We start from the raw sequence: 14,044 nt of genomic DNA, 5'->3' as shown, positions 1-14,044 counted from the left end.
GTGTAGGAAGTTGTGCACGAACTGACCTCTCGGTTATGTACCATAAATTTTGGATGGGATCCATGGTGGGCGATCTGGGTGGTCACCTTATTCGCTCGCATTGTCCAGAATGTTCTTCAAACCAATGGCAAACAACTGCAGCGCGGTACCGTGGCGCATTGGAATCCGTAAAAAGTCCATCGTTGTATGGGAATATGAAGTCCATGAATGGCTGCTAATGGTCTCCAGCTAGTCGAACAAGCCAGAAGATCTAGTCTATTCCGTCTAAACATATTCCACACCATTATGGAACCACCACCACCTTGCACAGTGCCTTTTTGACAACTTGGGTCCGTGGCTTCGTGGAGTCTGCCCCACACTCTAGCTCTTACCAACTGTAATCAGTACTCATCTGACCAGCCCAAAGTTTTCCTGTTGTCTAGGGTCCAACCGATTTGGTTCCCAGCCCAGGAGAGACATTGCAGGTGACGTCGTCCTGTTAGCAAAGGCAGTCTCGTCGGCGATATGCTCCCATGTGTGTTGCTTAGAAGAAGGCCAGATGACGGCCAACTACCAACCCGTCTGTGTGCTAGACGTACTGGACCTACACCTGTAGCTATAGTCTGGGTTGCGCTTCCGTATGTGGTTATCACATGCATCCTGGCTGGATGTTTCTGGTGATTCGACCGGTTCTGCTGCCATTCATAAAAAGCATTCCAGGCGGTGTTTTCCATTAGGATAACACTCGACCACATACCGCTGTTGTAACCCAACATTCTCTACAGAATGTCGACATATTGCTTTGGCCTGCTCGATCACCAGATTTGTCTCCAGTCGAGCACGTATGGGACATCATCGGATGACAATGCAATCGTTATCTACAAACAGCATTCACCGTCCCTGTATTGGCCGACCAATTCCATCAGGCATGGAACTTGATCTACAAACTGACACCCGACACCTGCACAACACAATGCTGCACGTTTGCATGCTTGCATGCATCTGGCGGTTACACCGATTATTAATATACGAGTATTTCACATTTGCAATGGCTTCTCTTACTCTTACATTAACATCTGTAGCTTGCAATGTTAATCACTTAAATATGTTACCTAGAGAAAAGTGTTCCCGAAATTTCATTATTGTACATTAACTAATTTTTGTTTGTCAGTGTAAAACACTAATTGACAACTTTTGGTGGCTCAGTTTCCTAATTTAATTCTATCAGCATCACCTGATTTAATTAGACTACATTCCGTTATCCTTGTTTTACCTTTTTTGGTATCTATCTTCCAAATTCTTTTCAAGGTATTATTCCCTTTCGAATTTGGTTAAAGGTGAATCATGGCAGGATGGCACAGAAATGTGTGAGGCTCCTTGCAATTTCCTCAGAAACGTACACTGAAACAGTGCTGCTGGCAATAGCATTGAAACTTTTCCAAGGTCGATACCTTTACTTTCTAGTGGGGGACCCGAAGGAGTAAAATGTAAAACAAAAGCAACAAATCATTCCAGACTTCTATGAACACATCACACACAGATGTACTGAGTTCTCTACTGCGGACGAACATTTAGCTGTTATATTGCTTGACATCTTAGCCAGTGCTTTGGCTCTGTATCAATATAAACCGTACACAATGTTGCTGATGCAACTAATGCACCCAGGACCCTCTAACAAGGCTACGCGCTGCGCGACCGATACTTCCTGTTTCACGTGCTGAAATTTAGAGTGTCAACCCAGAGGTTGACAGTTATCTGCTGAATCTTTTACACCCGTACTTCCGGCATAATTTAAGAGGAAAACGGCATCCAGTTGTCCATCGCTTCCTTTTCATACAGAATACTAATACTGGGAAGACGATCGTAACCGTTTGACAACAATACCGGTCTAGGGTTAACCACCGACAGTCTGCCTATGCTGGGTCCTAGAAAATAGAACTCTATCTGATTGTTAAAAGAAACATCTTGGCGTTCACTTGAGATGTTGTAGGGGAACGGCGGAGACTCCAGAACATGGGGCCAGAGGAGGATTTCCTAACTGCTCCCCAAAACTGTGAGTCCAGCTTCACATTAACGCGTTGTGTCACATGTTTACCATACCCCTGTAAACAAAATATTTTTCCGATGATTTGCTTGTTGTAAAATTGAAATTTATAAATAACTATGTAAATGAGTCTTTTAATGATTACTGAAATTCGTGTGGATGCGTTGTATGAATATTGTCTCACAAACTGAAAATGACAGATTCATGTATATGGTCGATTTATTGTAAAGACGTTGTGGCACTGGAGTAAGAAAAGCAAGCGGAAAGTACCTCTGAGATATATGCACACACAGACGGATGGGAGGTATCGAAGAATCGGCATTCCGTCAGGGTGAGACTTCCTGGCGTGGGAAAGATTATCTAAAAAGACAGATAAGTGACAAAATTCGGTGTAAGGTATAAGAAGAAGACAAAATGGGCTCCACAGCACATTGTAGGACGTTGCACAGAAATGAAGATTTGAGACGTGGTCCCAAAAAGTGATATGTGTGAGATATATACGCGCAAAGGGGCTGTTTGGATTATGTAACCGATGTATCCAGCTCAACGCATCGTTTCACAGACTTCAAGTAGAGTACCAACTAATTTTTTAAATGCACGGATCAGTATTTTACGTGCAGAGTATGAGTATACTTGTGTTATTTCGAATGTGTGCGTAGGCTTTAATTAACGCAATTCACAGTCCGTGGAACCTGTCCTCACCAAAAACGAAATACACTGTCGCAGAAAAATAGTACACCTGGAAAAACAACATCAATTTTGATCCCATGACGATATATCCCACCTGGGGGATAGTAGATGTACTGATAATGTACTGATAATGTCCGACACCAAGTCCGATCACTTGGGAGACGGAATGGTGCACCGTGGCCTTCAGCTATGATAGCAGATTCTGCCTGCATGCAAGTGGCGGTCGTTTGCGCATACGGTGCACACACGGCAAAATGACCACTTTAGGTGGCAAAAAATCGATTTTCACCCTTATAGATTAGTTCTAAACGTCCTTTTATTCTTCACCTCAGGTAACTGGTCTATCGCACTGCCGTAAAATATCCCTAGTTATGTTGATAATAAAGGCGTGTGAGGGTCTGACAGGCAAATTGCATTCGAAACTCGAAAGTATTATAACGTGAATTTTTTGATCATCTCATGCGAAAATCTCAATATTTATCATGGAGGTGGAAGCCACAGGTGTGTTCATTAAATAGACAACGTTACAATTCATTTTTTACCCTTTTTAATAGTAAATTACGATTTTATAAAAAATATTTTTCCTTAGACTTTCAAAAAAAGTTCCGCTTAGCACCGCTTTCTGTCATAAATATTTACACTTGTGCGTGTGTTGACTATTACAATTGTAAATTCTAGGAACTCAAACCAACGCATTGTGACACCAAACTCTTTTCTTTACAGGTAGTCGGAGTGGACCAAGTCACTCGGAATTAAATATGAGGAAAATGGATCTAGTTTTAGTGTTAAAAAAAGAGAACTTTTACAATCACAGTCTAAGTGTATAGAACGATTAACAACTCACATATTGGATAAGTTTAGTGAACATAAACAGTCAAAACACAGTGTACGTAAAATTAAGTCAATTTTAAAAGTGTTTGTCTCAAAATTGCTACAAAAGTGAAAAAAATCCAATTGGAATATGGAAAGATTTACCAAATCCAATTCAGAATGGTTAAAAAACACTTGGCCTTGCCATCTCTAAGCACTACAACCACAAACGAAGATTTACACGTGAAAAAAAACAGACGAAGAGCTGCAAAATCTTTTGAAGAGAGCTCTCAACGATCAAAACGAAGAATAGTGCAGCCAATTATTGCTGAGTCAACCCCAGAGCTTTTGTGTACTGCTGCTCAAAGCAGCCTTAATAAGAGTGGAAAAAGAGCAGCTGCACAAGTAGTAAACTTAGCCCTAATCACAAGCTCTCGAAGATACAAAAGCATGAAACACATTCACGAAAAGCCATCATATTCGGTTATAAAGCCTTACTCACCCGACGAACCCTTAGCGCTCATTCTTGACTCTGACATGGGAAAAGAAGATTATATTCATTGGCAAAAAGGGGCGAAATCTCGAGGCGCGAACATCTATCCACCTTATAATGTCATAGCATAAACAAAGAAGCAACGTTACCCGAGTAACATAGCAATTACTGAGACCGAAGTGCAAATTGCAGTTCAAGATATTTTGGACCACACAATCAAAAGACTTGCTCATGTACAGCAGGATGTACTTCTGTTACACCACGATCACACTGCAAACTCAGCGACTGGAGTCATCTACAAGTGGGGCCTTGACGGTAGTGGTGGACATTCCATTTACAAACAGTGTGTTGCCAACAACTCACTGTAGGGAGATACCAACATAATTCTATGTACTATAGTTCCATTGCAAATGTCAGAGGTCACAACGAATGGTAAACAGATTTTCTGGCAAAACCCGAGTCCTTCTTCGTCGAGATATAATCGCATCATTCGCCTGCAGATTGAAAAGGAGACAAAGGAATCAGTAAAACTCCATTACGAAGCAATTGAACAAATATCAAGTATGCAGCCTACTGAGGTGACCCTTGGGGATAAATCTTACACATTTAAACATCGTGCTGTACGTACAATGATGGACGGAAAAACGTGTAATGTGCTCACAGACACTTCGTCAACACAAGCGTGTAATGTGTGCAAGGCAACACCCAAAGAACTCAACAACCTTGACTTACTTTTGCAAAAACAATATTCTACGACTAGTTGATTTAAGTTTGGGATATCTGTTTTACACTCATACCTTAGATGTTACGAGTACTTGTTACTGAAGCAGTGGCAAGCAAGAGGTAAAGAAGCCAAAGAAAATATAAAAAGAAGAAAAGAAGAAATAACCACTAACTTCTATCGTGAAGCGGGATTAGTGGTAGACCAGCCCATGCAAGGAGGAGGTAACTCCAATGACGGGAATACTGCAAGCAAATTTTTTGCAGAGCCCACGAAATCTGCGACTATAACAGGTCTAGAGCCCAAAATTATACAAAGATTTGCAAACATCCTAAGCGTTTTGTCTTGCGGATTTAATGTTAATTACAGTAATTTTAAAAATTATTGCCTCGAAACAGCAAAAATCTGTTTAGAAACGTACAAGTGGTACAGAATGAGTGCATCTGTGCACAAGCTGCTAATACATGGTGCAGACATAATAAACGAACTAGCTTTGACTGTGGGGCTTTTTTCAGATGTTGTCTTGGAATCTAGTCAGAAAGAATATAAAGGTTTAAGACTTTTCCATGCAAGGAAAACTTCAAGAATACATACCAATACGGATATTGTCCACTAAATGCTGATAGCTTCATAGCTATCATTGCGTCCAAGAGGAGGAGGCACATTAAAAAAAGAAAACACTTTCCTAAGGAGGTACTGTTAATGTTAGAAGAACCTGTTGTGAAAATGCTTGAAGATAATGGTGACGAAGAAACAATGGATGATGATGATGATGATGATGATGATGATGATGATGATGATGACGACGACGACAACGACAGAACAATGGGTGATTATGATGAGAGATACTAACTGTCTTACTGTCTGTAAACTTTAAGTAAAATATGCTGCTGTGGTCTTCAGTCCTGAGACTGGTTTGATGCAGCTCTCCATGCTACTCTATCCTGTGCAAGCTTCTTCATCTCCCAGTACCTACCGCAACCTACATCCTTCTGAATCTGCTTAGTGTCTTCATCTCTTGGTCTCCCTCTACGAATTTTACCCTCCACGCTGCCCTCCAATGCTAAATTTGTGATCCCTTGATGCCTCAAAAGATGTCCTACCAACCGATCCCTTCTTCTAGTCATTTGATATAATCCATTATGGAGTCGAGGTAGCAGTTGTCGTTATACTGGTTATCACATTTAGCATTCAACCGCGATTTTTATATATATTTTAACAACGCGTTTCGAGAGACAATGCTCTCATCATCAGGTTGTAAAATCTATGTCGCGAAATTAAACGTACTAAAAATGGTATTTTGTCTTTTTAGTACGTTTAATTTCGCGACATAGATTTTACAACCTGATGATGAGAGCATTGTCTCTCGAAACGCGTTGTTAAAATATATATAAAAATCGCGGTTGAATGCTAAATGTGATAACCAGTATCTTCTAGTCAAGTTGTGCCACAAACTTCTCTTCTCCCCAATCCTATTCAATACCTCCTCATTAGTTATGTGATCTACCCACCTTATCTTCAGCATTCTTCTGTAGCACCACATTTCGAAAGCTTCTATTCTCTTTTTGTCCAAACTATTTATCGTCCATGTTTCACTTCCATACATGGCTACACTCCATACAAATACTTTCAGAAACGACTTCCTGACACTTAAATCTATACTCGATATTAAAAAATTTCTCTTCTTCAGAAACGATTTCCTTGCCATTGCCAGTCTACATTTTATATCCTCTCTACTTCTACCATCATCAGTTATTTTACCCCCAAAATAGCAAAACTCCTTTACTACTTTAAGTGTCTCATTTCCTAATCTAATTCCCTCAGCATCACCCGATTTAATTTAACTACATTCCATTATCCTTGTTTTGCTTTTGTTGATGTTCATCTTATATCCTCCTTTCAAGACACTGTCCATTCCGTTCAACTGCTCTTCCAAGTCCTTTGCTGTCTCTGACAGAATTACAATGTCATCGGCGAACCTCAAAGTTTTTATTTCTTCTCTATGGATTTTAATACCTACTCCGAAGTTTTCTTTTGTTTCCTTCACTGCTTGCTCAATATACAGATTCAATAACATCGGGGAGAGGCTACAACCCTGTCTCACTCCTTTCCCAACCAATGCTTCCCTTTCATGCCCTTCGACTCTTATAACTGCCATCTGGTTTCTGTACAAATTGTAAATAGCCTTTCGCTCCCTGTATTTTACCCCTGCGACCTGTAGAATGTGAAAGAGAGTATTCTAGTCAACATTGTCGAAAGCTTTCTCTAAGTCTACAAATGCTAGAAACGTAGGTTTGCCTTTTCTTAATCTTTTTTCTAAGATAAGTCGTAAGGTTAGTATTGCCTCACGTGTTCCAACATTTCTACGGAATCCAAACTGATCTTCCCCTAGGTCCGCTTCTACTAGTTTTTCCATTCGTCTGTAAAGAATTCGCGTTAGTATTTTGCAGCTGTGACTTATTAAACTGATAGTTCGGTAATTTTCACATCTGTCAACACCTGCTTTCTTTGGGATTGGAATTATTATATTCTTCTTGAAGTCTGAGGGTATTTCGCCTGTCTCATACATCTTGCTCACCAGATCGTAGAGTTTTGTCAGGACTGGCTCTCCCAAGGCCATCAGTAGTTCTAATGGAATGTTGTCTACTCCCGGGGCCTTGTTTCGACTCAGGTCTTTCAGTGCTCTGTCAAACTCTTCACGCAGTATCGTATCTCCCATTTCATCTTCATCTACATCCTCTTCCATTTCCATAATATTGTCCTCAAGTACATCGCCCTTGTATAAACCCTCTATATACTCCTTCCACCTTTCTGCCTTCCCTTCTTTGCTTAGAACTGGGTTGCCATCTGAGCTCTTGATATTCATACAAGTGGTTCTCTGTTCTCCAAAGGTCTCTTTAAATTTCCTGTAGGCAGTATCTATCTTACCCCTAGTGAGACAAGCCTCTACATCCTTACATTTGTCCTCTACCCATCCCTGCTTAGCCATTTTGCACTTCCTGTCGATCTCATTTTTGAGACGTTTGTATTCCTTTTTGCCTGCTTCATTTACTGCATTTTTATATTTTCTCCTTTCATCAATTTAACTCAACATTTCGTCTGTTACCCAAGGATTTCTATTACCCCTCGTCTTTTTACCTACTTGATCGTCTGCTGCTTTCACTACTTCATCCCTCAGAGCTACCCATTCTTCTTCTACTGTATTTCTTTCCCCCATTCCTGTCAATTGTTCCCTTATGCTCTCCCTGAAACTCTCTACAACCTCTAGTTCTTTCAGTTTATCCAGGTCCCATCTCCTTAAATTCCCACCTTTTTGCAGTTTCTTCAGTTTCAATCTGCAGTTCATAACCAAGAGATTGTGGTCAGAATCCATATCTGCCCCTGGAAATGTCTTACAATTTAAAACCTGGTTCCTAAATCTCTGTCTTACCATTATATAATCTATCTGATACCTTTTAGTATCTCCAGGATTCTTCCAGGTATACAACCTTCTTTTATGATTCTTGAACCAAGTGTTAGCTATGATTAAGTTATGCTCTGTGCAAAATTCTACAAGGCGGCTTCCCCTTTCATTTCTTCCCCCCAATCCATATTCACCTACTATGTTTCCTTCTCTCTGTTTTCCTACTGACGAATTCCAGTCACCCCCCCATGAACCATGGACCTTGCCGTTGGTGGGGAGGCTTGCGTGCCTCAGCGATACAGATGGCCGTACCGTAGGTGCAACCACAACGGAGGGGTATCTGTTGAGAGGCCAGACAAACATGTGGTTCCTGAAGAGGGGCAGCAGCCTTTTCAGTAGTTGCAGGGGCAACAGTCTGGATGATTGACTGATCTGGCCTTGTAACATTAACCAAAACGGCCTTGCTGTGCTGGTACTGCGAACGGCTGAAAGCAAGGGGAAACTACAGCTGTAATTTTTCCCGAGGACATGCAGCTTTACTGTATGATTAAATGATGATGGCGTCCTCTTGGGTAAAATATTCCGGAGGTAAAGTAGTCCCCCATTCGGATCTCCGGGAGGGGACTACTCAAGAGGATGTCGTTATCAGGAGAAAGAAAACTGGCATTCTACGGATCGGAGCGTGGAATGTCAGATCCCTTAATCGGGCAGGTAGGTTAGAAAATTTAAAAAGGGAAATGGATAGGTTAAAGTTAGATATAGTGGGAATTAGTGAAGTTCGGTGGCAAGTAAAATATACTAATTTGATTTTAATTCTACTTTTTCATTTTTAGCTACCTATAAATCACCTTTTAGGTTGGTAGGTACTTTTAGAATCTTGTAAAGTCTGAATACACATCAACCCTAAGGTCAGAAGCCTTTCTAAGTGTAAATGCACATATTATTTAACATATTTGAATTTTGGCCGCCTAAAGTGGTCATTTTGCAGTGTGGGCGGCGTAGGCCTGGTGAGCGCTGTCTCGCAGAGTGCATTAGTCCAAGACACACTGACTCACCACAGGCCTTATGGTCTGGGGTCCGATAAGCACAACTCTCGTTCTCCTTCGGTGTTTCTACAAGAGACGCTAACCAGTGCTTGGCACTTGCAGAGTGTTTTAGACCCGTTGTTTTGCCGTTCTTGTAACAGCAAGGTGATGTGTTGTTCCAATAGGATAATGCTCGCCCACACACTGCGGGCAAAACTCGATGTGCTCTACAAGAGGTGCAGCGACTTCTTGGCTTGCACGATCTCCGGACTTGTCTCCAATCTAGCACGTGTGGGATATGATGGGTCGAGAGGTGACTCGTGCGACTTGTCAACCAACAACTCTTACAGAACTACGTGAACAGGTCGAGCAGGCGTTGCATAACGTTTCCCAGGAGAGTTTTCGCCACCTGTACGATCAACTGGTTGTCAGAATCAGCTCCTGCATTGCCGCCCGTGCAAATTGCATCATACTAATATGGGTGTTTCAGCATGGGTCAATACCTCATAACTCAGGTAAGTAGCCTGTTTGTAAGTTTGTACGTTGGCAGCACTATAGACTGGATTAGTGTCGCTGACAGCGTTCTCCGCCCTCGGTAAGAGACTGTGGTTGGACAGACTAGCAGTTAGCAGTTAGTGAGTGGACGGCTTGGACATGTGTCCCTCGTGGAGACTCAGTGTTGGTAGGACATGCATTGTAAAATGAGGATGGATGTAGTTGGTAATGTTTGGGTAGTGGAATTATTGACAACTATATAATTTGTGGTATTGGATGTCACATGAATAAGGTAAAATATGCTAAATACATTGTTTCCTCTTCAACAAAATCTTTCTTTTGCTAACCATATTCCCCCTAGTAGTCAGAGCCTACAGTAGTTAGAATGCTTTTATTTAGCTGGCTGTAGTTGCTGCTTGCTGTAATTGCTGTACTTCGTGTTATGAAGATTTTCTGTGAGGTAAGTGACATGAAAAGTATGGGTTGTTGTCAGTATTTCTTCCAATTCAGGGCCATTCTTTTGTATTAATTATCTGAAGCCATGTTGTCACTGTATAGCAGTCAGATTGCGTTGGACTTGTATATTGCGTGTAACAAATGAATAGGTTAAGTTTGAATTGCCTTTGTCGGGGAAAATTCTATAGGTCAGTGTTTGAAATGATAAAAATAAGTAAACACTAAGAAGTTTCACTCAGAACTGTTTGTGCTACTGATATGTACATGTAATTATATCATGTACTCCATATGCACTGTTGCAGTAATAAATCTTTATTAAATTGGAAACCTCTAAAAGGGTGTACTAATTTTTTTTCTGGCTATGTAATTTGAACCATAGTGTTACTGATGCGAAAAATAGTACCAGAATGAACTGAAGAACGCTTGTCAAACATCTAAAGTAATTCTTTTCCGTTCACCATACGTGAGAAGTTCCATCGTGAACTATGTAATTGGTAATTCTAAAATTTTATTTCACTACGTGTTTATGTGCTATTTAGCGTGTCATTCATCATTGTTGTTATTATGTAGTTAATAACGCATTTGTAAAGTTAGTGCGAAAAGCATATTACTAAAAGATTAACGAATTACAGTAGTACCCACTGATTCACTAATGAATTTCATTTCTGCAAATGCACTTCTCAGGTTTGCCGCAGAATCGTATTGTCTAACTCGCACAATATTTCATCGATGCAACTGCTCGAGATCATCAGGTGGTGGTAGCTGCTGCTGTCACTGCTGCAAGGCGCGACCGATGATAATCACGCGGCGGTGTCGAATTTTATCATGCCGGGAGCAGGCAATACGCGTCCAAGGGAAGACGCTAGTAGATGGAGGAAAGCAGCGTTACTGATGCCCCCTGCTGGGAGCCGCAGAAAGGTCATCCGCGCCTGCGCTATGGGCAATGATTGTGCTGCCGGGCGCTACTGTGGTTAAAGGCTGAATTCAATCTCGGTGGTGCGTTGCGTCGCGTGGTGAATCGGAAGTTCCTGTTTTCCCTATTTTGATTTAATGGCAGCCAGTGCTGGATACCAGGCGGCGCATAGTTGGAAACCCGCATCCCTGTTGATAAGACTGTCCGCCGTACGGATATGTATGGCAACCTTAACAACACAGTCCTAGGAAGATGACGCTGAGGATAAAATTTCAGTATTTTTGTAAAACATACGATGTCCCATGTCGAGGCAATGCTCCAATACAGCAGATTTATCAGGTTTCCCCAGGCGTGTATGACGATGGCGTTCGACAGAACGTTCTTGCACGGTTCGGTATGTCCGCCCAATATAAAAATTTCCACATTGGCATGGGATTTTATACATGCTACGTTTCCTAAGGCCAAGGTCGTCTTTGACCGAGCACAATAATTTCCTTAATTTTGCTGGTCGCCGAAAAAACACACTTGATATCGTGCGTTTTGAGGATTCTTTCTATTCTTGAAGACATTCCGCCAAAACAGGGAAAGAACGCTGTTGCAGCGGGTGCCACCGCATCTTCATTTACACCCCTACTTCGAATTTGCTTACAACGGAATGGATGGGCGTATCTGCCTATAGGAATAGCCATTCTGTAGGAATACCTTTCTTAGGTGTGTAGCTCACCAGGTGGGCTGCCGGCATCTGAGACCACATGTGCACCGGCCGGTGTGGTCGAGCGGTTCTAGGCGCTTCAGTCTGGAACCGCGCGACCGCTACGGTCGCAGGTTCGAATCTTGCCTCGGGCATGGATGTGTGTGATGTCCTTAGGATAGTTAGGTTTAAGTAGTTCTAAGTTCTAGGGGACTGATGACCTCATCTACATCTACATCTACATTCATACTCCGCAAGCCACCTGACGGTGTGTGGTGGAGGGTACTTTGGGTACCTCTATCGGTTCTTCCTTCTTAACCTCAGGTGTTAAGTCCCATAGTGCTCCGAGCTATTTGAACCATTTTGAACCACATGTGCGCTAAGCACCAACGAGGTAAGATACTACCACGTTGCGCAGGATGATGACTATTTGTGGCCAGCAAATATAGTTCCGTAAGAGTCTATTTCCGACAGACGCTATGTCCCAGTGAACCATCAGCTTTTCTTCTGACTATGACATCCAGGAATGGTAAAATGCCATCGTTTTCCACTTCCATTGTGAATTGTATATTAGGATGGAGCGAGTTCAGATGCCAGAGAAGCACAGATAATGTCTCTATTCCATGGAGCCACACCACAAAAGTATCACATACATATCGCCAGGAGGAGGAACGTTTGAGACTTGCCGACTGCAGTGCTTTTTCCTCAAAGTCTTCCACAAAATAGTTGGACACCATGGGAGACAGAGGACTTCCGTTGGTGACGCCGTCCACTTACTCAAAATTCCGTTGGGAAAGCATTAAAAGTCACATGAATTTGTAACTCCCTGGTAGATTAAAATTGTGTGCCGGACTGAGACTGGAACTCGGGACCTTTGCCTTTTGCGGGCAAGTGCTCTACCATCTGAGATACCCAAGCATGACTCACGGCCCGTCCTCACAGCTTTGCTTCTGCCAGTACCTCGTCTCCTACGTTCCAAACTTTACAGAATCTCTCCTGCGAACCTTGCAGAACTAGCACTCCTGAAAGAAAGGAAGTTTCATATCAGCGCACACTCCGCTGCAGAGTGAAAAATCTCATTCTGGAAACATCCCCCAGGCTGTGGCCAAGCCATGTCTCCGCAATATCCTTTCTTTCAGGAGTGCTAGTTCTGCAAGGTTCGCAGGAGAGCTTCCGTAAAGTTTGGAAGGTAGGAGACGAGGTACTGGCAGATGTAAAGCTGTGAGGAGGGGGCGTGAGTCGTGCTTGGGTAGCTCAGCTGGTAGTGCACTTGCCCGCGAAAGGCAAAGTTCCCGAGTTCGAGTCTCGGTCCGGCACACAGTTTTAATCTGCCAGGAAGTTTCATATCAGCGCACACTCCGCTGCAGAGTGAAAATCTCATTCCAGTCACATGAATTTCATTACTGCTAAAACTGCTTGAAGAGCGATTCTCGCGTAAGACATGTACGGCACGTGTTGGATTACTTCCATTTCGTGGCATAAAAAGAGAAGTTTGTAAAAAATTTTGAGATCAATGAAAGGGCAGGTCCAAACCGGACTTGTGAACGTCTGTTAAATTACCAATACAACTGTATTGTCTGTCTTAAACATTCTACACTCCCTATCGTCCCTATTCATAATGGTACTGTACTTAAAACCACTTTTGTAACCTCGTGACAACAAAGAGAATCCTGTGATACTTGTTTATGAAGTGTGATTACATATCTACACTTTAGGTAACAATTTCACATTCATAATTTCTTTTTTCCATAATGAGAAGGCGAGATGTACAATCTTAAACAGACTTAGCACAATTCACAAGACTATTGTAAGCCGTGCAATTAGACAGTTCTATAGCAAACATTTCCCACCGAGGGGTATTACTCATTGTTTTGACAAAAATGCTAAAGGCTAACGACATATTATTACGATAACTAGACACTGCTGACACTGTTCAAAAGCTAGATGGGTCGGCTGTACTCAGTCAAGTGGGGATTAGATTATCGCAGGTGGTGGGAGTGACGCCACCAGCAGTGTATCCCACTGCTGCCGGAGGCTCCATGGCGGGGTACTCAGTGAAACAATAGGAAGAGGTCATTAGTACTCTGAAAACTCACTGATTCACGCCATGGCAGGTGATTAAGAAGAAATGAAGAAGAGGGCGGTGGGAGAAAGATAGAGAAAAATTTGAAGTGCCAAGCAGCTATAAATTTCTGAGAAAGTACATTGTCTCTTCTGCTAGATTCCATTCCATTTCAAGGTGATAATCAATTAATATAGTTCAACAGGGTATGGAATAGATTCTACATCCACTCACTTGGAGTAAGTTCTCCCTGAGGTATCAA

This window comes from Schistocerca nitens, chromosome 1, assembly GCF_023898315.1.
Source record: "Schistocerca nitens isolate TAMUIC-IGC-003100 chromosome 1, iqSchNite1.1, whole genome shotgun sequence".
In the NCBI taxonomy this organism is placed as follows: domain Eukaryota; kingdom Metazoa; phylum Arthropoda; class Insecta; order Orthoptera; family Acrididae; genus Schistocerca; species Schistocerca nitens.
The sequence above is the reverse complement of the archived record's forward strand: the minus strand, read 5'-3'. Positions refer to the sequence as shown.